Genomic DNA, 23,145 nt, shown 5'->3' with positions numbered 1-23,145 from the left:
AAAAAAAGAGTGTGACAAGAGAGATTGAGGAGAGAGAAAGTGTGATGAGAGCGAAAGTATGATGAGAAAAAAAGATAAAAGAGTGTATGATGATAGAGATTGATGAGAGAGAAAGTATGATGAGAAAAAAGAAGGAAGAGAGTGTGATGGAAGAGATTGAGGAGAGAGAAAGTATGATGAGAGAGAAAGTGTAATGAGAAAAAAGAGGAAAGAGAATGTGATAGGAGAGATTAAGGAGAGAGAAAGTGTGTGATAAAATGATGAGAGAGAACAAGGAGAGAGAAGTGATATGAAAGAAAAAATAAATATATATATTTTGATATTTAATATTAAGGGAAAAAATTTAAGTTTTATGTCAAGGGTATTTTTGGAATAAGGGAATATTTTGATTGATGAAAATAGGGTAATGACTCATTGAAGGGGAGGTACATGGGAATAAGTTATTACCCAATTTCAAGGATTCATTCCCTTATTTGTATTCCTATTCCTATAATCCAAACATTAACAATGACAATCAATGATTCTCATTTCTATTCCCTACTCTTATTCTCCTAAATCAAACGCGCCCTTAATTTTTAAGCTGGTCAAATTTTGGTTAGTAAAATTTACCGTATAAAATTTGTGAAATTTCTAAAATGAAGAGTTATTTATTTTTTAAACTAGCGACAAATATTTAATCTTTAGGATAAATTTAATTCTAGCCGGTCGATCAGGTCTAAAAAAATTTATTACTTACCATCTGAATAAATTAAAAAATATTAACAACGGACAACCAAGCAAAATTTAATATATTAGATTTATCATTTTACTAAGAAAAATATCCTATAAAATTGAAATTGAATCGTGACTAGATTATACGAACGCTTTGCATTGTAGCCGGGGACTTAAATGAAGAGTTATTGAAGTTTGATTGGGCTTCAGATAATTTCTGATAGAAATTCTTATTCAAATTTACACAAAATAAAATCATTAAATTGATTAATCTTAGTGAGCAATTTAGTCCCACGTGAATTTTCCACCGACTAACAAAATTAATTGAGAAGTCAATAGACAGTTCTTCAACACAATATTTTTCGATGAGCCTTTTATTAGAGAAAATTTATTTATTTATTTATTTATTCTTAATATCTTAAAAACTGGGAAGCGCATTATTAGTTAATGAATGCGTTTAGTATTTATTGAATATTAAATTACTAATCAATTCTTAGAAAAATAATATGTACATGGAGAAAATTGAATAGACATAGAAAATAATGGGAATCATAAAAAATTAAACAACGGACCATGAATTTATGTATCTATCTCAAAATATTTTTTTAAGATTTTTCTTTGTACATATAAGTACTCCTATCCTATTATTTTGAAAATGAGAAAGAGATCATTCAAATATAAATGGTCATTCTACTATTATTATTGATCCAGTGGTAAGAATGGGACCCACCTAGTAGGAGGTCATCGTCATGTGGAGGATCATAGGTAAAGTGGTCAACATCCTAGGCAAGCGTCCAATTGGGCGAACCACTTTCCCGGTCGACATGAAGAGTAATCGATCCGACACTACGACAGCTCGACCAAATACCGAGCTTCCAACTCTCAAAAAGCTCAAGCATGGAAGAATGAAGGCCGAGCGGCTATCCGGCTCGGTTGAACAATGGGCGCAACCCCGACCAAGCAAGCACGGCTCCTTCGCTTGACAGGATGGAGTCGAGATAGCGGACCATTGGCCGAGCGAACTCTCCTGCTCGGCCCAGACATGATGTCACCCGGACGACAGATTGGCTGAGCGGCTCGGCCGCTTGGCCCAATAATGGACAAAAGGAGCAGTTGGCGATATCTTCCTAGGGACCAGTGTCACCGACAGGCGGCATGGTTGGCGGTATGGTCAGACGGAGAATCGTACAGTGGAAGTTTCCACTGTCGCGTCAAGGATATGCTCGGTCTATTAGGGTATCGCGTCAGACACGCTTTTCTGACACAGTCTTTCCAGATATGCTTTGAGAAACGTGCACGCCTGGGAAAACATGCACGCACCTCCCGGGAGCCCTATATAAGGACTAGGGGTGGGCATCGGCCGGTTTGGTCCGGTTTTACCCTACTACGGTTTTATTTTTTCGGTTTCGGTTTTAAAGATTTTTGATCCAAAACCAAACCATTTTATTACGGTTCGGTTCGGTTTTTATGTAATACGGTACAGTTTATACGGTCGGTTATATACGGTTTATACAATGAATTAAATTGATTTTGTACTACTACAAATATTAGTTTAGAGACAAAGAAAAAGTATCAATTTATTAAAATAATTATGAATTTAAAGTAATATTAAAATTTTGTTATCCAATAACAATAAGTAAATATAAATATATAATTTGATTATGCTATTATATTATAAATAATTAGAAATTAATCCACTTGTATGATCAAATATCTATAAAAATAATGTTTTAAGTATAATACGGCCGGTTCGGTTTTTTCGGTTTTTTGAGAGTCAAAACCGGAAACCGAACCGAATAACCGAATTTTAAAAAACTTAAACCGAAATCGGCCGAAACACCGAAAAAACCGAACAAAAAAAACCAAAATTTTTCGGTTCGGTCGGTTTTTCCGGTTTGAACCGAATTATGCCCACCCCTAATAAGGACCCCTAGGTTTCAACGGAGGAATGTTCATGACTACTGTAGCCACAGTTACGCTGTTGCTCTTTTCTCTTCTCCACTTCATTCGTTTGCCGCCGGTGATTGACTTGAACGTCGGAGGGCCATCGTCGGGGAACCCCTCCCTGGCTCGGCACTAATGACTTGTGGTTGCAGGCTTAGCTCATTGTAGGTCCACGTCATCTTCAGTCTACATTCAGTCAACGTGAGTATCATCTCCCCAGTGTCCGTCGATTCGACTCTCGAACAGGATCAATAATAATAATAATAATAATAATTATTATTATTATTATTATTATTATTATTACATATAGAGTCTTATGATATATATTTGACGGGATAGGTGATGATGATATTGATTCGAGAGTAAAACATTAAGGCATGCACCCACATTCTAATAATGCTTTGGAGCATAAGGAAAATTCTTGGTCTTCAAGTTTTAAAGCACATTTTTTTAAGAAAATATAAGTGTTTTACATGTTTAATTTCAACACACAACGTGTAAAGACATGAAGTTTATGGTGCATAGATTGATTTGTAAAATAATGTAGGCTCTAATATTTAGCATTAAGTTGACATAATTAAAATTTAATTGTAATGAACCTTTTGAATTTGTGATTTTAAAATTATTATAATTTTGGATAAAACAAGAAGAGTTTTAATATGAGATAGAAATTGTGGAAGAAAAAAAAAGTTTGCCGAAGTTAAGTTAACCGTAATCCTAAACATTAATTAATCCTTAACAATGAACATTAGTTGAATTATAGAATTACAGTGATTCAATTAGATATTAATTGAGTAAAACACATGAATAATATCCACTATTGGTATTAGATAGAAAAATGATCAAATACTTGGCATTTACAATTACATATATTAATGAATTACAAATTAACTATGTTAATAAATTACGCGTGGCAAGTGAGCACTTGTGTTATCGTTTCTATACTATCATAGATGATCATCTATACATATGCAAGACAAAGAAATTGGACTAAGACAACATCAAGAGAGAAAAAAACAAAAACAAAAACCAAAAAAGAACACACCATGTTTGGTTTATTTTCTTGGAGAGCAATGGAAAAACAGCTCAAGAAGTACACAAATTTTGTTTCTTTGGTGGCATCGTTCGCTTTGGTGGCATCGTTCGCTTTGTATGCATGTGAGAAGCTCTTATAGCAAGTTTTGAATCCAACCGAGTAATTGTGGCAGCTATAGCTCAGTATTCAACTTCTGTGGAGGAGCGTATAACAAAGTGTTGTTCCTTGGAGAACCAACGGATGGAGTTGGCAACAAGAAAGACAACATATGCTGTAATATATAATTAAAACCATTCAAAATGTTATTGACATGAGCAATGATAAAACCATGAGGTAACTACATAATTTTTCAAGACAAAAAAGCACTCGACCTATTTGAAACAAAAGAAGGGAACCAATGGATATATTCTTTTTCCTCCAATATGAGTGTTGCTTGACCTTTGGTTGGATGGTTCAAAGAAAAATCAGCTAAGGGAAAAGGAAGCTTTTTTTCTTTAAATGAAAAATCATGCTATTCTCGATATATTATGGACTTAAATTTGAAACCCTGTCAAATTAATTTGCCTTATTATGTGTGCGTGTTTGTGCTATGCTACCAAGTGAGATGAAGATCCCACCGAAGGCCTTGTGGATTGTACATCGGATTTGAGCTTATAAATGTGTGATTTGAGACGATGAAATCTACAACGGTGCTAAAGTGTTCTCCGATCCTATTGAGTGGTGTCAAAGGCACTTTCAATCCCAACTTCCTTCTAAAAGAATAAGAAACTAGTTAGGACAAAGACCTCCAATTTTGTAGTTGACAAAATGGTTTATGAATAACTATACATTGTAAAGCAAGTTATTTATTTATTGAATGACTATACATTGTAAAGCAATTTTGTAGTTGCTATCAAGTTATTTATTTATTGAATAACTGTACATTGTAAAGCAATAGAAATTTCTCATACAACGTAATAATCCTTTAAAAAAGAAAAATCATAATGTATCCTAAGTCGTAATGTAGAGGTTATATTGACATTTTAGGGCCATTAGTTATATTGTAGAGGTTAGTATATGCATTGAGTTTTTTTTATTTGTTTAATTATATTTTTCTTATGTAAAATTTAATTATGTGAATTTTTAATGTTGATGATCTAAGGTAATTGTGATTTGTTTTTGAAAAAGAAGATAGATTGTACAATTTGAGTCTAATCTTATTATTCTTTATGATGACAAAATGATTAACAAGATAAATTTTTAAACGAACTGGTACTAGCCTATAAAATAATAGAGTTATTACTTATGCTTATTGAGCCTTAGCTTCTTATTCCAAGGGACCATAGGTACATTAATTGTTGGAATCCTAAAGTTATTTTGATATGATCAACCAAGTTAAGTTAGGTCTTGTGGTGTTTTAACCTTGTGTCTAAATGTGTAGAAGCTTAGGAACACAAGAAGTCGAGCAAAAGACGCAGCTAGCGAGAAGGACGACACAGGAAAGAGTCAACGGGCTCGGTGCGTCCGAGGGACGAGGTGCTGCGGAAGAGTACGCGGGCGGACGAGAAGGAAGTGCCCGGCGTTTCCGAAGGACGAGAAGCCGGAGCAGAAGGTTGCTCGAGAAGGCTGAAATTGGGTTCGGGTGAGCCTTATTTCGGTTGGCCGAAATTACCCAAGCGAGTGGAGCCGGAGTGAAATACCCAGACCGAGGCGAGCAGCACCGGAGCAAGGGTCCGGACCGAAAAAAGTCAACTGTGTTGAATTTAGTGGTCCGAGCGCCCGGAACCTGACTTTGACCAGATCACGTTTGACCGTGATCCGTTGCAAAGGGGATAAAGTTTTATCCCCTTACAACGCCTAGAACCCTCCAAGTGCCCCGACCAAGGCTATAAATATAGCCTTGGTCCAGAAGATTTTCAATCAGACAAGTAATTTGATATTCAACACTTATGCGCTCTTTTTTTAGTTTAGCTTCTCATTTCTGTGCTTTCACTGCTGTAAGAGGTTTTTCCGCCTGAAGGAAATACTTAGTGCGATCCATTCATTAGATTAACAACCTCCCCGATTGTAACCAAGACAAATTCGTGAGCTTCATCTTTTTAGTTTCTTTCTTTATTTAATTTACGTAAGTGTTCTTTTAAAAGTTTGAGAAGGAAATTTTGGTTTATATTGTGCAGGGCTATTCAACCCTCCGATAGCCGACCATCAACGGTCCCAACAAGTGATATCAGAGCAAGGACGCTTCAGGAGGACTCACCGTCGATCGAAGCAAAGACGATGGTCGGACCAAGCATATACCCGCCAAAGTTCAAGGGAGAGTTCGCTAGCTGGAAAAAGCGAATGTAGGTATTTTTTTTAAAACTGATTTTGATTTACTTCTAATAATAGAATTCGGTTTTATAGCACGGAGGGTAATGAAAAATACAGTGGACGAAAAAGGAGCAGGCCGACGTAGCAAATGGCAAAGCAGAGTTCCATCTGTTGAGCGTCCTTCCGTCATAAGAAGTCAACCGGATCGGCAACTACGACTCAACATGTAAAATACCGGAAAATAGGCGAATATTAATAAGGGAATTTTCCGGAATTTTTGGAAATTTTTCGAGAATTTTTCGGAGCTCGTATGGACGAGTTAACGGGGACAAAAACGGGGTCCGGAAAAGCCTGTTTAGGCTACCCCATTAAAGAGAGGAAAAGTTTATTTATTTATATTCTTTTTCTTTTCTTTTCTTTCTCCCCCTAAACGCCGTTTTCACTCCCTCACCGCCGAACCCGACGCGCCTCTTCTTCACCCTCATTTGTGCCCTAACTTTCCTTCCCAATCGGCGTCGATCACTCTTCTTTCCTCTCTTCCTCCGTTGATTCTTACCTTCCTCTCCTCTGGCCGACCATTTTCCCTCTACTCTTCCTTTCTCTTCTCCTCTACGCGCCGACACGAGCCGTTCCGGCGCTTCTGCCTCTGCCCTAGAGCCGGCAGACGACGCCCTCTTCCTCTCTTCCGGCCGAGCATAGCCAACCTCCGTGGCCGATCGTTGGACATCGCCACCGGCCACTGCCACCAGGCCGACCACGCGCCGCCGATGCCTGTGCCCTAGCGCCGGCCGCCCCTCTGCTGATGTTTGGCAACAACACTGATACCGCGATTCCTCTTCCTCCATGTTCTTCTCGGCACTGATCAGCGATCGAGAGATGGCAGCCGGTCTCCTCTTCGTCACTGCCACTCTCCTTTTTTCCCTCTGCGCCTCTGCCGACCAATGGATTGGGCAAATCCAACCTCTGCCCGAGCCCTAGCTCCGGTTCCTCACCGCAACACCGGTGCGACGTGTCCTCGACCATGCCACGCCACACAGTGTAGTCGGATCACCACAAGCACCAGCGACACTACTCCTCCCTTTTCGGCTAGTTGTCGCCGTCCCTTTCCCGTACCTTGTCTCCTCAGAACAGTATTGATCTGGCATTGTGATTGACAGGTGAGGGTTTAGTTCTTGATCTTGTGCTATGTTCTTGTTTGATTTCTGCTGTAGTTCATCACCAGATCAGTGCCTCTTGGATTCCAGATTTCCTTTCACAGTAGAACGTCATCCCTGAGATGGTTAGGTTGTTGGATGGCTTCATTACGGAGAAGGTGACACAGATTTGCTGCCTAGCTACCAGTGATGGGTTCTTCACATGAACCGAAATATGTTGGCATAGATATAGGTAAGATTTGTTGTTTAAAAATATTATTTGAGTAGTGATTTGGTTGATGCTCAAAGGGGAGGTGTTGATTTGTGATTTAGTGTGCTAGATTTGGAGACTATGGGATATTTTAGCTCTGATCATATTTTTCTAGCAGTGGGTGTTTTGTCGGTGAGTTAACAGCAAGTACACGGATATAGGACGTTGATTCGAGACGAGCATCTCGACGTTGGACTGGACTGGATTGAACCTGTTATTTGAGGCGGGTACCTCTTGACTTATCTTTTATGATATTGTCATTGGATATGCATAGTATTTTATAACTACAAGCAATGAATATGTTTGCCTTTGGTATGTCACTGTTTGATATCCATAGCATGTTAGATTTGTCACCTGTGAAGTATCCGTACTTATATCTCGTGATTTGTTGTCATGAGTACCTTATTGCCATGAGTATCTTAGTTTCTATAGTGGCATACCATGCTTTACTGAGGTTAGGGTTAGACTTTGGATTTTTGTTTCTGACATGTATATCCAAAGTATCTGATACTTAGGTTTTTATGTCATGCTTGGATTGTGTATTTCTATTGGTATATCATATATGATTCGTGTACCTAGATCTTGTGGTTTTGATCTGTGCATATTGTAGGTACATATGCTATGGAAGGGGGATATGTTTAGGATCTAGGTTGTTATACCATAGAGGACCAGTATACCATGGATCCGTGGATTTGACATACTGATACTGTGGTACCCATATTATGTATATATGGATTTTTCTTTATGTTGATCAGGACATTCCATACTTATTTTGTTCAGGACATAGGTTTTTGATATTCTATCTGACTTGTGTACTCTAGATCTTGGTATGTGACCATCGATTTTACCGTACTAATTTTATACATATGGATATGGTTATGTTGATAAGTTTATGACCATGCTTAGTGTCATGCATCATGATTGCATGCTGCGCGATTGTCGGCTCTACTAGGGTTGAGCACATCGCCAGTTACATGTACTGCACACACCACCACTCATGGATTAGTGGTATATCAGACAGGTGTGTGGCGGCTCTACTGTTTGGCTCCGTTGGTTTGAGGACTCAGCGTGGTAGCCGGCAGTCAGTTCCGCTCTGTTTGGCTCCGCTGGCATTTAGTGTAGCAGCGTAGTAACCGGCAAACGGTGGACTCTGTTTGGCTCCGTTGGTCAGGTGACTCAGCGTGGTAGCCGGCAGAGATACCTCCCCGTCATCGTGTACCGGGAGATGAGAGCATTGAGCTCCCCCATTTATGATTTGGGGTCACAGGACAGGAGTACTCCGACAGCATCCCGTCCACTCGGTCACTCATCAGGAGTAGTGACGACAGAGTGCACGGTTGTCACAACCCTACCCACTCGGTCTCACCATTTGTGTGTGAGATGACTGACTGGCGTCAGGGGTGACCAGGACGCATCATTAGCATCATATGCATTGATGCATTTATATTTTTATGATTGTGTTTGCTGCATTTGATTGTTGCATTTTGGTTGGATACATACTTTTGACCTGCATACAGGATTTTTGACACTTTCGGTTTGACGACCCTTTTGTCCGGATAGGAGTTCCTGGTGAGTACAGCTTCCTCAGTTACCTTTCAGTTTTTGCGTATTCCCTATATAGGATTAGGAAGCTGTATTCCATGTTTGTTGCTGTTAGATATATCTTACTACTCATGTCCATTGGTATTCGCTGAGTTGTTGAACTCACCCCCGTTGATACTATCTTTTCAGGTACCAGGTTGGTTTTGGTGTCGCTTGGAGTATCCTGTCTGCTGGTTCCCACGTCACATCAGAGAACTTATCGGTTTCACGTATGTTTTGTTTGTTTATGTATCAGTTTGTTTAGCTCTGTACTCCGGTTTTATTTTTGGAGTGTTGATGTTGATATGTGGTATTTTGTATTTGTTATTGGTGGTATAAGCCTAGCCGGCTAGCAGTCTTTGTGTTTTGGTTTTGTTCCAGCCGAGTGGGCTGATGATATATATATAACTGCGTGGTTGTGTGTATATTCCAGCCGCCTGTGGCTGATGTATATTGTGTATGTAGAAAGTTTCAGATTGTCTGCCGTACAGGGGAGGTGCTGCCGAAATTTCTTCGGACAGGCACTCCTCTGGGGCGTGACAATTTAGTGGTATCAGAGCAGGTATACGATACTTGCTATGTGTTCTGGATTTTCGAGATTTATCTGATATCAATTTATTTGGTATCAGAGATCGACTTACGTGTCTTATTTTTCCGGTGTTTCAGATTTTCTGTTTTGGTCTTCTCGATGTGACTTTTCGGGTTTTGGGACCTAGCAGCAGCAGGACATCTCCAAGCTATAGGAGGTATGTTGGTATACTGTTATCCTACATTTTTGTTAGTATATGCACTGTTGACTATTTCTGTTTATGACCTGTATTAGCACTCTTTACTGGTACCTGTCTAGTTGATATAGCATATATTTTATGTATTAGGTAAAACCCTGATGATGGTCGACCTTGATAGAGATTAAGGGTTTCAGTTTCTGGTGATTTATTGTATCATACACCAGTAGTATTTAGCTTCTGTTATTACTAGTTGGTTAGCAGATTGAGGCACATACCAGCCTTTGCTTTTATTAGCTGGGTAGTGGATATAATCTATATCATTATGTTGACCTAGCCAGTATTATAACATGTTATCTTAGTTAATTTCATCCGTAGATAATTGATTTATTCTTGTTAAATCGGTCAGTAGAAGATAGATTGATGTTTGTCGACTTGGGTAGTCGGGGATGGATATACCTTAGTGATTGCCGAGATTAGCGGACACTGGTTAGATTTGGATAGTCGATTACTGATTCATTGTTTTGGTTGGTCCGATCAGTAGGGGATCGACTTACGCTATTTTATAAAAAAAAAATGCTGATCTTTGGGTGATTCGTGTTTAGTTGGATATCTTGAGTATATTGGGTACATGACTTGTACTGACGGGGAAAGGACTGAATTAGCCATATACTATTGTCGGTTTGGTCAGTTGATAGAGGATCGATGTATCCTATTCCATGGGTACTGTAATTTTAGAATGTATGTACTTAATTGGATAACTTAGAAGATGACATAGGGTTTGTGTGGTAGATTGGATTTAAAATATGCTGATTATGCATATATATGAAGTGTACATATGATTGATATGAGTTGAAGAAGTTCTATGATGGATAGTTCATTTGTAAATAGTGTGGGGATTCCTATCTAGATATGGTTATTGTAGGTTCCTTGTGGATTATAGCTATTTAGTTAGCTGTACGTGCCTGATTGACATATTGGAGGTTTCTTATCGATTTAAATCTGTGTCGTGGTATGTGCACATGGGTGTGAGTGTCATGTTGGAAGTATCTTGTTGACTACATCAGTGTTGTGATATATACATATGAGTTTGGTGTGGTATCTGAGGTATCTTGTTGATTATGTGTGATTTGTGAATGCACCTGGGTTTTGTTATGCCTTATTGGAAATATATGTTGATTATACTCTTGGCATATGTGTATATATGTCAGGTGAGTGTTGTTTGAGGTGTATTGTCGATTATACCTATATTGATATGTGTACACGGGTTCGGTATGCATTGTTGGAGGTATCACGGTGATTTATACCTATGATGTGAGTATTTTTGGTGTGTACTAATCGGAGGATTATGTCGATCATACATATGTTGTGTATGCACGTGTGTCAGATGTATGGTTGGTAGCATCATGATAATTCTACCTATGTTAAATGTAGAATATTAAATGTCTATATTATGATATTGGTCGTTTTACCCTGTCAACTAATTCTCCCATTAGTGGATGACCGACCCACTAGGAGGATGATAGAGTTGACTATGGATTTGATTTGCTTACTGGGTGGTTATACCCTAGGCTACCCACAGTGATCTGTGGTAGAGAGATCTTGTGCAGTCTCTAGCTAGATAGTTAGGTACTTTGGGCACTTTTGTATTGTTGTGGTAGAGCGTAGCTCCCACAGGTTATGGATCGTTTGTGGTGGAGTGTAACTCCCACATATTATTGTTTGTTTGTGGTGGAGCATTGCTCCCACATATTACGGATTGTTTGTGGTAGAGCGTTGCTCCCACCTATGTGGTATTTCGTGTGATAGAGCATTGCTCTCACACTGGAGGAGCTATTCTTTGGTGATTATATATCGTTGGTGATTAGATCTGTTTATTGTTGTGGATCTTATGGTTAGGAATGTCTGTGATACGGACATTATGTGTCTTGGTTTTACCATTCGTGCTTGCGGTGCCCTAGATGTTATCATGGACTCGATGATATGGGTATTCCTAGGATGTTTAGATTGGTTCCATTGTCTTTGTTGACGATGTGGTGATCTATTTCGGATCCGAGGTGAGTCACGTGCACCACCTTTGCATAGATCTAGAGATGATTCGACGAGAATATCTATATGTGATTATCAGTAGTGCTGATTTGGATTGTCTTATGTGATGATGTTTGGGGCACACGGTCACCAGTAGGAGTGTACCGTGGTTCCACAGGAGATAGAGGTTATTACCGTTAGGAGCAGCCGAAATCAGTGCAGGAGATCCGCAGTCCTTGGGACTGGCAGGATATTACAGACCTTTCGTCGAGGGTTTCTTTCGCATAGTTATGCTACTTACACGCCTGACCAGGAAAGGCGTGAAGTTCACTTGGACTGAGGATTGCAAGACCAGCTTCTAGGAGCTGAAGCGGAGACCAGTGTCGGCTCCGATTTTTGGTTGTACCTTCTGGAGAGGACGAATTCGTGCTCTACACCGACGCACCTATTCAGGGTTTGAGCACTGTTCTGATGCAGCACGATAGAGTAGTCTCCTATGCTTCTTGACAGTTATAGGAGCATGAGTAGAACTACCCAGTATATGACTTGTGGCTGGCCGTCATTATTTTGTGCCTTGAAGATTTGGCAGCCTTATCTATACGGTGTTACATTTGAGATTCTCACGGACCATAAGAGTCTCAAATATTTGTTCACTTAGAAAGGAATCTAATCTCCGACAGGGAAGATGGATGGAGTTTCTGAAGGGTTTTGATTGTACCATTAACTATCACCCAGGAAAAGCTAATGTGGTTGTCGACGCACTTAGCCGGAAGTCTAGAGTGACTTTGGCTTGCCACCGAGTTGTGGCTACAGATAGAGCAGGGTATTCTTGTTACCATGGTTGCTCAATCGTCGATCAGGACGAGGATCCGAGAGCCCTAGGCTGCTGATTAGTATTTGCGGGTTATTTGCAGCCAGATAGCTTCTAGGTAGCAGACCGAGTTCACACGAGACGAGGAGGGTGTTATACACTTCCGAGGCAGATTATTACGTACTTCAGTCTCATCCGGTCTTATAGGAGTTACTTCCGGAGGCTCATCGTTCATGATTTGCTGTCCACCCAGGCGGTACTCGTGTGTACTAAGATTTGAGGTGTTTCTATTGGTAGAACGACATGAATGGAGACATCGCGGATTTTGTAGCTAGATGTCTTGTCTGTCAGCAAGTGAAGGCCGAGCACCAGAGATCTATCGGTTTATTTCAGCGGATTCCTATTCCCGAGTGGAAATGGGAATATATATTACTATGGAATTTGTTGTGAGTTTGCCGAGGACATGACGAGACCATGACGTGATTTGGGTAATCTTTGATCAATTACCCAAATCTGCGCACGTTTTGGCTAATCGGAGAATAGATTTCCTGGATCGATTGGTAGATCTATTTTGCCGGGAGATCATCAGATCACGTGGTGTTCCGTTGATTATTATTTCGGATAGAGACCCCGATTCACGTCTCGTTTTTGACAGAGTCTGCAGCAGACCTTGGCACGCAGCTCTGTTTCAGTACAGTTTTCCATCCTCAGACAGATGGATAGTTACAGTGGACCATTCAGACTCTAGAAGGTTTGCTGAAGTCTTGTGTATTGGATTTTAAGGGCAGTTGGGAGGACCATTTGCCATTGGTAGAGTTCGTCTACAACAACGGTTTGCATTCGGCTATCCAAATGCCACCGTTGAAACGCTGTATGGTAGGCCTTGTTTGGACACCCATCCTCTGGGATGAGGTTGGGGAGGCATAGTTATTGGGACCTCATAGAGCTCAGTATGAGGCAGAGTTGGTCCGTATTATCAGACGGAGGATGTTAGAGGCGCAGGATCGCCAGAAGTGTTTTGCTGATCAGAGACGCAGACCCCTAGCGTTCTCTATTGGCAACCATGTATTTCTGCGAGTTCCACCCACGAAAGGGGTAAAGAAATTTGACCTCAGAGGTAAGCCAGCTCCGCGATGCATTGATCCTTTTCAGATCTAGGAGAGGATTGGAGCGGTAGCTTACTGGTTAGCACTATCACCATCCTTGGTAGGCGTGTACGATGTGTTATACGTGTCTATGTTAAGCAGATACCTACTCGACCCGACACATGCACTGACAGATATCTCGGTTCTGTTCAGCTCGACATCACTTATGAGGAGATTCCGGTACGGATACTGGACCGGAAAGAGCGTCAGTTGAGGAACAAGACTATCCAGCTGGTTAAAGTCGGATGGCAGCATCATTCGGACGACGAGGCTACTTGCGAGCTCGAGGATACTATCCGAGCTCGATATCCCCATCTTTTCACTTGAGGTATGTGATTTATTTACCGTTCAGTATTTATACTTTATATCTGTTGTTAGTACTTGCTGATGGTAGAAACGAAATTTGGGAACCAAATTTTTATTAGTGAGGGAGAATGTAAAATACCGGAAAATAGGAGAATATTAATAAAGGAATTTTCCGGAATTTTTGGAAATTTTTCGGGAATTTTTCGGAGCTCGTATGGACGAGTTAACGGGGACAAAAACGGGGTCCGGAAAAGCCTGTTTAGGCTACCCCATTAAAGAGAGGAAAAGTTTATTTATTTATATTCTTTTTCTTTTCTTTTCTTTCTCCCCCTAAACGTCGTTTTCACTCCCTCACCGCCGAACCCGACGCGCCTCTTCTTCACCCTCATTTGTGCCCTAACTTTCCTTCCCAATCGGCGCCGATCACTCTTCTTTCCTCTCTTCCTCCGTTGATTCTTACCTTCCTCTCCTCTGGCCGACCATTTTCCCTCTACTCTTCCTTTCTCTTCTCCTCTACGCGCCGACACGAGCCGTTCCGGCGCTTCTGCCTCTGCCCTAGAGCCGGCAGACGACGCCCTCTTCCTCTCTTCCGGCCGAGCATAGCCAACCTCCGTGGCCGATCGTTGGACATCGCCACCGGCCACTGCCACCAGGCCGACCACGCGCCGCCGATGCCTGTGCCCTAGCGCCCGCCGCCCCTCTGCTGATGTTTGGCAACAACACTGATACCGCGATTCCTCTTCCTCTATGTTCTTCTCGGCACTGATCAGCGCTCGAGAGATGGCAACCGGTCTCCTCTTCGTCGCTGCCACTCTCCTTTTTTCCCTCTGCGCCTCTGCCGACCAATGGATTGGGCAAATCCAACCTCTGCCCGAGCCCTAGCTCCGGTTCCTCACCGCAACACCGGTGCGACGTGTCCTCGACCATGCCACGCCACACAGTGTAGTCGGATCACCACGAGCACCAGCGACACTACTCCTCCCTTTTCGGCTAGTTGTCGCTGTCCCTTTCCCGTACCTTGTCTCCTCAGAACAGTATTGATCTGGCATTGTGATTGACAGGTGAGGGTTTAGTTCTTGATCTTGTGCTATGTTCTTGTTTGATTTCTGCTGTAGTTCATCACTAGATCAGTGCCTCTTGGATTCCAGATTTCCTTTCACAGTAGATCGTCATCCCTGAGATGGTTAGGTTGTTGGATGGCTTCATTACGGAGAAGGTGACACAGATTTGCTGCCTAGCTACCAGTGATGGGTTCTTCACATGAACCGAAATATGTTGGCACAGATATAGGTAAGATTTGTTGTTTAAAAATATTATTTGAGTAGTGATTTGGTTGATGCTCAAAGGGGAGGTGTTGATTTGTGATTTAGTGTGCTAGATTTATAGACTATGAGATATTTTAGCTCTGATCATATTTTTCTAGCAGTGGGTGTTTTGTCGGTGAGTTAACAGCAAGTACACGGATATAGGACGTTGATTCGAGACGAGCATCTCGACGTTGGACTGGACTGGATTGAACCTGTTATTTGAGGCGGGTACCTCTTGACTTATCTTTTATGATATTGTCATTGGATATGCATAGTATTTTATAACTACAAGCAATGAATATGTTTGCCTTTGGTATGTCACTGTTTGATATCCATAGCATGTTAGATTTGTCACCTGTGAAGTATCCGTACTTATATCTCGTGATTTGTTGCCATGAGTACCTTATTGCCATGAGTATCTTAGTTTCTATAGTGACATACCATGCTTTACTGAGGTTAGGGTTAGACTCTGGATTTTTGTTTCTGACATGTATATCCAAAGTATCTGATACTTAGGTTTTTATGCCATGCTTGGATTGTGTATTTCTATTGGTATATCATATATGATTCGTGTACCTAGATCTTGTGGTTTTGATCTGTGCATATTGTAGGTACATATGCTATGGAAGGGGGATATGTTTAGGATCTAGGTTATACCATAGAGGACCAGTATACCCTGGATCCGTGGATTTGACATACTGATACTGTGGTACCCATATTATGTATATATGGATTTTTCTTTATGTTGATCAGGACATTCCATACTTATTATGTTCAGGACATAGGTTTTTGATATTCTATCTGACTTGTATACTCTAGATCTTGGTATGTGACCATCGATTTTACCGTACTCATTTTATACATATGGATATGGTTATGTTGATAAGTTTATGACCATGCTTAGTGTCATGCATCATGATTGCATGCTGCGCGATTGTCGACTCTACTAGGGTTGAGCACATCGCCAGTTACATGTACTGCACACACCACCACTCATGGATTAGTGGTATATCAGACAGGTGTGTGGCGGCTCTACTGTTTGGCTCCGTTGGTTTGAGGACTCAGCGTGGTAGCCGGCAGTCAGTTCCGCTTTGTTTGGCTCCGCTGGCATTTAGTGTAGCAGCGTAGTAACCGGCAGACGGTGGACTCTGTTTGGCTCTGTTGGTCAGGTGACTCAGCGTGGTAGCCGGCAGAGATACCTCCCCGTCATCGTGTACCGGGAGATGAGAGCATTGAGCTCCCCCATTTATGATTTGGGGTCACAGGACAGGAGTACTCCGACAGCATCCCGTCCACTCGGTCACTCATCAGGAGTAGTGACGACAGAGTGCACGGTTGTCACAGCCCTACCCACTCGGTCTCACCATTTGTGTGTGAGATGACTGACTGGCGTCAGGGGTGACCAGGACGCATCATTAGCATCATATGCATTGATGCATTTATATTTTTATGATTGTGTTTGCTGCATTTGGTTGTTGCATTTTGGTTGGATACATACTTTTGACCTGCATACAGGATTATTGACACTTTCGGTTTGACGACCCTTTTGTCCGGATAGGAGTTCCTGGTGAGTACAGCTTCCTCAGTTACCTTTCAGTTTTTGCGTATTCCCTATATAGGATTAGGAAGCTGTATTCCATGTTTGTTGCTGTTAGATATATCTTACTACTCATGTCCATTGGTATTCGCTGAGTTGTTGAACTCACCCCCGTTGATACTATCTTTTTCAGGTACCAGGTTGGTTTTGGTGTCGCTTGGAGTATCCTGTCTGCTGGTTCCCACGTCACATCAGAGAACTTATCGGTTTCACGTATGTTTTGTTTGTTTATGTATCAGTTTGTTTAGCTCTGTACTCTGATTTTATTTTTGGAGTGTTGATGTTGATATGTGGTATTTTGTATTTGTTATTGGTGGTATAAGCCTAGCCGGCTAGCAGTCTTTGTGTTTTGGTTTTGTTCCAGCCGAGTGGGTTGATGATATATATATAACTGCGTGGTTGTGTGTATATTCCAGCCGCCTGTGGCTGATGTATATTGTGTATGTAGAAAGTTTCAGATTGTCCGCCGTACAGGGGAGGTGCTGCCGAAATTTCTTCGGACAGGCACTCCTCTGGGGCGTGACACAACAAAGGAGCTTTGGAAGAAGTTCCTTGAGCTACACGAAGGGATGTCCGAAGCCAAGCTCGCGAGACGGGACTTACTTTGTAACCAGCTGACCAACCTACGACTTGAAGAAGATGAAACAATTGCGCATCTCCACTCGAGGATTAAGGAGCTCATCACCGGACTATCGAATCTCGGAGAAAATGTAAGTAACTGAGATTAGCTAAGGTACGCGTTAAATGCATTCCCTAGGAATATTAAATGGACTTCACTAGTAGCTGTTTTTTATATCTCTAAGGACTTAGAAAATATTACCTTAGAATAATTATTTTTTACATTTGAAGTGCATGAATTGAGATGTGCAGGTACGAAGGAGCCGAAGCACAACATCGTCCTCAAGGCAGTGAGAGACGAACATGAGTCAGAATCTTCTCTCGACGGCGAGGAAATGGTAATGATGGTAAGGCGCTTTAAAAAGTTGTTTAATTTAAGTAAAACTAACCATCTGCTGGGTAGAAAGAAAAGGGCGATTAGATGCTACCACTGCAACAAAGAAGGGCACGTCAAAGACAACTGCCCTAAGCTAAGTAACAAAGACAAGGACAAAGGAAAGAAGCATGTCCAAACAAACAAGTTCAAGACACTAAAAGCGACGTGGGATGATACGTCGTCTGAATCGGAAGTCGAGGTCTTCTCCGGACTTGCATTAATGGCAAGTCATCAAGACGAAGACTACGATTCAAGCTCGTCCGAAATGAGTATCGAGAGCATCGATGGAGGGGGAGCTACGTCGGAAGAAAACATCAGTTTAGGGGGAGCCACGGATAACGAGATCGATAAGGTAAGTTAGGTACGATCTCTTCCTCTTGATAAATTATTTAAATTTGTTAAACTATTAACTAAAGATTGCTGCAAATTGAAAAAAGAAGTTAGAAATTTGAAAGTAATTCTAGTAAAATCACGTCCATTAGAAGAATTTGACAAAATAAAAGTAGAAAATGAGATTTTGCAAAAAGAAATAAATAATTTAAAAAATTATGCATGCTTATCTAATATAAGTTATAGAAAATTTAATAGTCTAAATTGATACTTTAGATATCACAAGGAATAAATTAGAAATATTTCAAAGAAATATATCCCTAAGAAATACTTAATTAATCCAATTGGCTGGAACCTATATTGGATTCCGAAGTCTTGTTTAACTTAAACCTTAATTTAGATTAAGCGCTTTCAGTAAGAAAATTAAACGTTTAATTTCTGTATGTGACTTTGTCCGGAAGTAATTGATGATCCAATAACCAAGAAGACCTAGTGCCTCGTCATAGTCTGGAAGCTAAAATATTGAAATAAAATGTTTAATTGACTAACTGATAAAACATTAAATTAGGGATTAGTTAATGCTTTAAAATTTTTTTTCAAATATTTTTTTACTTGGAAATGTCTCAAAAATATTTTTGCAAAAATGTCTAACTTAGATTTTTTTACTTTTTCTACTTGACTTTTTTTAATTCTCAAAAATATTTTTTTCTTGCAAAAACTTAGCAAAATTTCTCAAAAAAAATATTTCTTTTAAATAGTTAGTCAAAAATATTTTTCTGCTTGAAATTTTTTACTTAGAAATTTTTACAATTTTTTTTAGTATTATCAAAATCTTCAAAGTTTTCAACATTTGATAAAGTTATTTCAAAAAATTTATTACTTTAACTTTCAACCCTTAAATTTTTCTTAGTAAAGATTAAGTTTAGGGGGAGGTAGATTCAATTTGTTAGTTTTTGCACTTTATTACAGAATTTATTACTTTAACTTTATGTGTCTTTACCCTAACTTAACTTGGGTTGCTCACATAAAAAAGGGGAGATTATTAGAACTCCAAGGTTCTTTTGATGTGATCAACCAAATTAGGTTAGGTCCTGTGGTGTTTTAATCTTGTGTCTAAGTGTGTAGGAGCTTAGGAACACAAGAAATCGAGCAAAAGACGCAGCTAGCGAGAAGGACGACATGAGAAAGTCGACAGGCTCGGTGTGTCCGAGGGACGAAGTGCTGTAGAAGAGTACGCGGACGGACGAGAAGGAAGCGCGCGACGTTTCTGAGGGACGAGAAGTCGGAGCGGAAGGTTGCTCGAGAAAGTCGAAATTGGGTTCGGGTGAGCCTTATTTTGGTTGGCCGAAATCACCCAAGCGAGCGGAGTCGGAGCGGAAAATTCGGACTGAGATGAGTAGCACCGGAGCAAAGGGTCGGGCTCGAAAAAAGTCAACTATGTTGACTTTAGTGGTCTGGGTGCCTGGAGCGATTTTAGGCGCTCGGAACCCGATTTTGACCAGATCACGTGTTATCGTGATCCGTTGCGAAGGAAATAAAATTTTATCCCCTTCCAGACACCCCAACCAAGGCTATAAATACAGCCTTGGTCCAGAAGCTTTTCAATCAGACAAGTAATTTGATATTCAACACTTGTGCGCTCTTCTTTTAGTTTAACTTCTCATTTCTATGCTTTTACTACTGTAAAAGGTTTCTCCGTCTGAAGAAGATACTTAGTGCGATCCATTCCTTGGATTAACAACCTCCCTGGTTGTAACCAAGTCAAATCCGTGAGCCTCGTCTTTTTAGTTTTTTTTTTATTTAATTTACGTAAGTGTTCTTTTAAAAGTTTGAAAAGAGTATTTTGGTTTATATTATGCAGAGCTATTCAACTCTCTGATAGTCGGCCATCAACGATCCCAACATTAATATTGTGTGAAATTTTAAGGGCCAAAAATAAAAAGCATCCCTTATTTTTTAATATTAAGAGCACATTTTATTTTGAAAAAAATATGTCTCATCCTATTCAAAATAGAAATAAGTTTTTTATTCAAATAAATTTATGCAAAATAAATAAATTTATCCAAAATAAATATAAATTCGGATGATTTTTGATAATAGAATCCGGTAGATAAATTTTTAAATACCTAAATCACATACTATAGTTTTAAAATTATCAAATCAAGTGCCCTCTTTATGTTTTACCCTATCCTCAAATCAATTCGATTGGAAAAAAAAATCAATCAACTAACTTTTTCCAGTTAAATCGATTTCTTCCTGTGTGTTCGAAAAATTAATCAGTCGATTTTAATCAAAATCAACTGATAGACCTAGAGAGCTCAGAATGACATAAAATAGTTCTCATGTGTTCATATAGTTCTCCTGATTGTAAAAATACTGTCAAACATTAATTTAACTCAATATATTAAGAGCTGTGATTTTTTGAATACGAATTAGTTTTTTTAATAAATTCATACTAAAAAATTATTGATCTTAATATATTAGGTCAAATTGATATTTAAAGGTATGAATATAATCATAAAAACTAGAAGAATTCATAGAATCTGGTTTAACTCTATTCCGAGCTCTCTGGTCCAATTAATATTTAGCTAAATTAATGTTTAATAGTATTTTTATAATTAGAAAAACTAAATAAATACATAAAAATTAATTTTATATAATTTTAAGACGGCTGCATCCATCGAAACCCAATAATCAATTTAATATCCAACAAAGAACTTCTCTTTCCTCCTCCAAGCAAATTATTGCTCCTAAAAACTACAATATAATTACAGCTATTTCAAGGGAATTGGAATTTATACACATCACCATGGTGTGCTGGAATTTATAAGTCATCTCAATGGAGAGCCAACCCATTTTAATAATTCATCGAAAGAAAGATATTTATTCCCATCCCCTCTCCATCGGATGGATATTCAACTTTCATCTTCATGTCTGTATTATCTATATAAATTTAGTTAAGTATTAATTTTTATAATAAAATAAATAAATGAATGAATTAGATATGAAATGAAGATGCTAAATTAAAATCGGATTTGGATCAAATAAAATTTATCCATTAAGTATAAAGATAAGTAATATATTGTTCTAAATCAGAATTGATTTAATTTGATTTGATCAAATTATAATTGAACCAAATTTAATTGAGTTAAATCAGTCCAATAAATTTAGATTTTTTTTTATATAAAAAATCTATTCTCTTTTGTTTTTTTACTTCCACATAAGCAATTTTGATCCTACCACCTCGAGCATAAGCCTCCATGCACCAGTCACTTCTTCTCCTTTTCTTCTGTTTTTCTTCTAAACATAATGTACTTATTTTTCTCTTCTCCTTCTTAGATAGCATATCTCTTTTCTTATTTCTCTTCTTAAGAAAAGCAGTCCTCTTTTTCTTTCACGTAATGTTTTTTACTCAGCCAACAACCCTAGTCCTTCCTCTTTCTAACAAGACCAATTCTTATTTTGTCTTTTCTTATTGTCGAGCTAGTTGAGGCTATTGAAAAAACATAAAACTTTCATTTTTTCTTTTCTTTCATCTATATGGTTGAGCCACATTGATTGACTATAAATCTATTATTTGTTATTTATTTTGATTGTTATTTTTTTTTACTTATTTAGAGATATAACTTGGATTATTTCAAAATGAAATATCAATATATATTGCAAAGAAAGAAATTAAAAGACATTCACATCTTAGAAAATAGAGATTGTCATCAAATTAATAAAAATACTTTAATTTCTAAAGTCTCTGTTATACCATATCAATCTAATAAATCATACAATAATTATTCAATCGAATCTTACAAATTCTTCTATATTCTCCTCAATTCAGATCCAATATCAAATTTTCTACTAGGTTCAGAATAAATTATCATCTCTAGAGTCATCGCCCTACAAATTACTCCAAAGGACCTTGGGTATATTAATATTTTATGAAATTTTAAGGGTAAAAATTAAAAAAGCATCCTTTTTTTTAATATTAAGACTACATTTTATTTTGAAAAAAATATGTCTTCAAAATAGATATAAGTTTTTTATTCAAATTAAATTGGATAGATATGAAGTAAAATTTTTAGGTAATTTTTTATACTTTGGAATATTTAGATGGATCCAACATGAGGATGATGCTTAACCAAGGAATTGTACTTGACCTATCGGGTCGTAGCCTCAATTAGGTCATGTCACAAGTTAAGCTACCCAACACTGTTTGTTTACACTTCTAATAATGATCGGATTATTTAATCCGTTTAAACTCAAATATAATTTTTTTAAAAGATCTCTTAGAAATCTAATGGTGCCAAATGTTTTTTAAAATAAAATAATACATTAATTAATTACTGATATTTTAAGCAACGGAATTGGAAATTTGTGGCCTGTGGCATTGGCAACATCGATTTATTTAATTAATACCGCGTACATCACTGCCATGGTGAGTTGGAATTGATAAGCAATCTTAATTAATGGAGACCGATCCTTTTTAATAATTCATCAAAAATTGGAAGAAGACTTCAAGGATCGGAGTCGTCGCCTTGCAAGTTGCAAATTATTGCTTCTCTTTTCTTTCTCCTCCAAGCCCTTGTTAGCATCCTTCATCCGGAGCCATGGAAGCAGCTTTGGTAGCTACAGCTCGCTTTGCGGCGGACAAGGTGACAATTCTCGTCCAACTCGACGAGAAACTCAAGGCAATGACTGGTATCGAAGAGAAGATGAAGAAGCTCAAGGAGATGTCGACGGTAATTGACATGGTGATCCAAGACGTCGAGTCCCACCCTTTAAATAATGATGTTGTGAAGGATTTGTTGAGGAAGCTCAAATACTTGGCCTACGATCTCGAGGATGTTGTAGATTGCTATGACACCGAAGCCTCGCGGAGGCAGAGATCATCAATAGTGAGTGATTTCTTCTCTTCCAATAATCAAGTTGTCTTTACGAGTAAC

Source organism: Zingiber officinale, chromosome 6A, assembly GCF_018446385.1.
Source record: "Zingiber officinale cultivar Zhangliang chromosome 6A, Zo_v1.1, whole genome shotgun sequence".
Lineage (NCBI taxonomy): Eukaryota > Viridiplantae > Streptophyta > Magnoliopsida > Zingiberales > Zingiberaceae > Zingiber > Zingiber officinale.
This window is presented reverse-complemented; position numbering follows the sequence as displayed.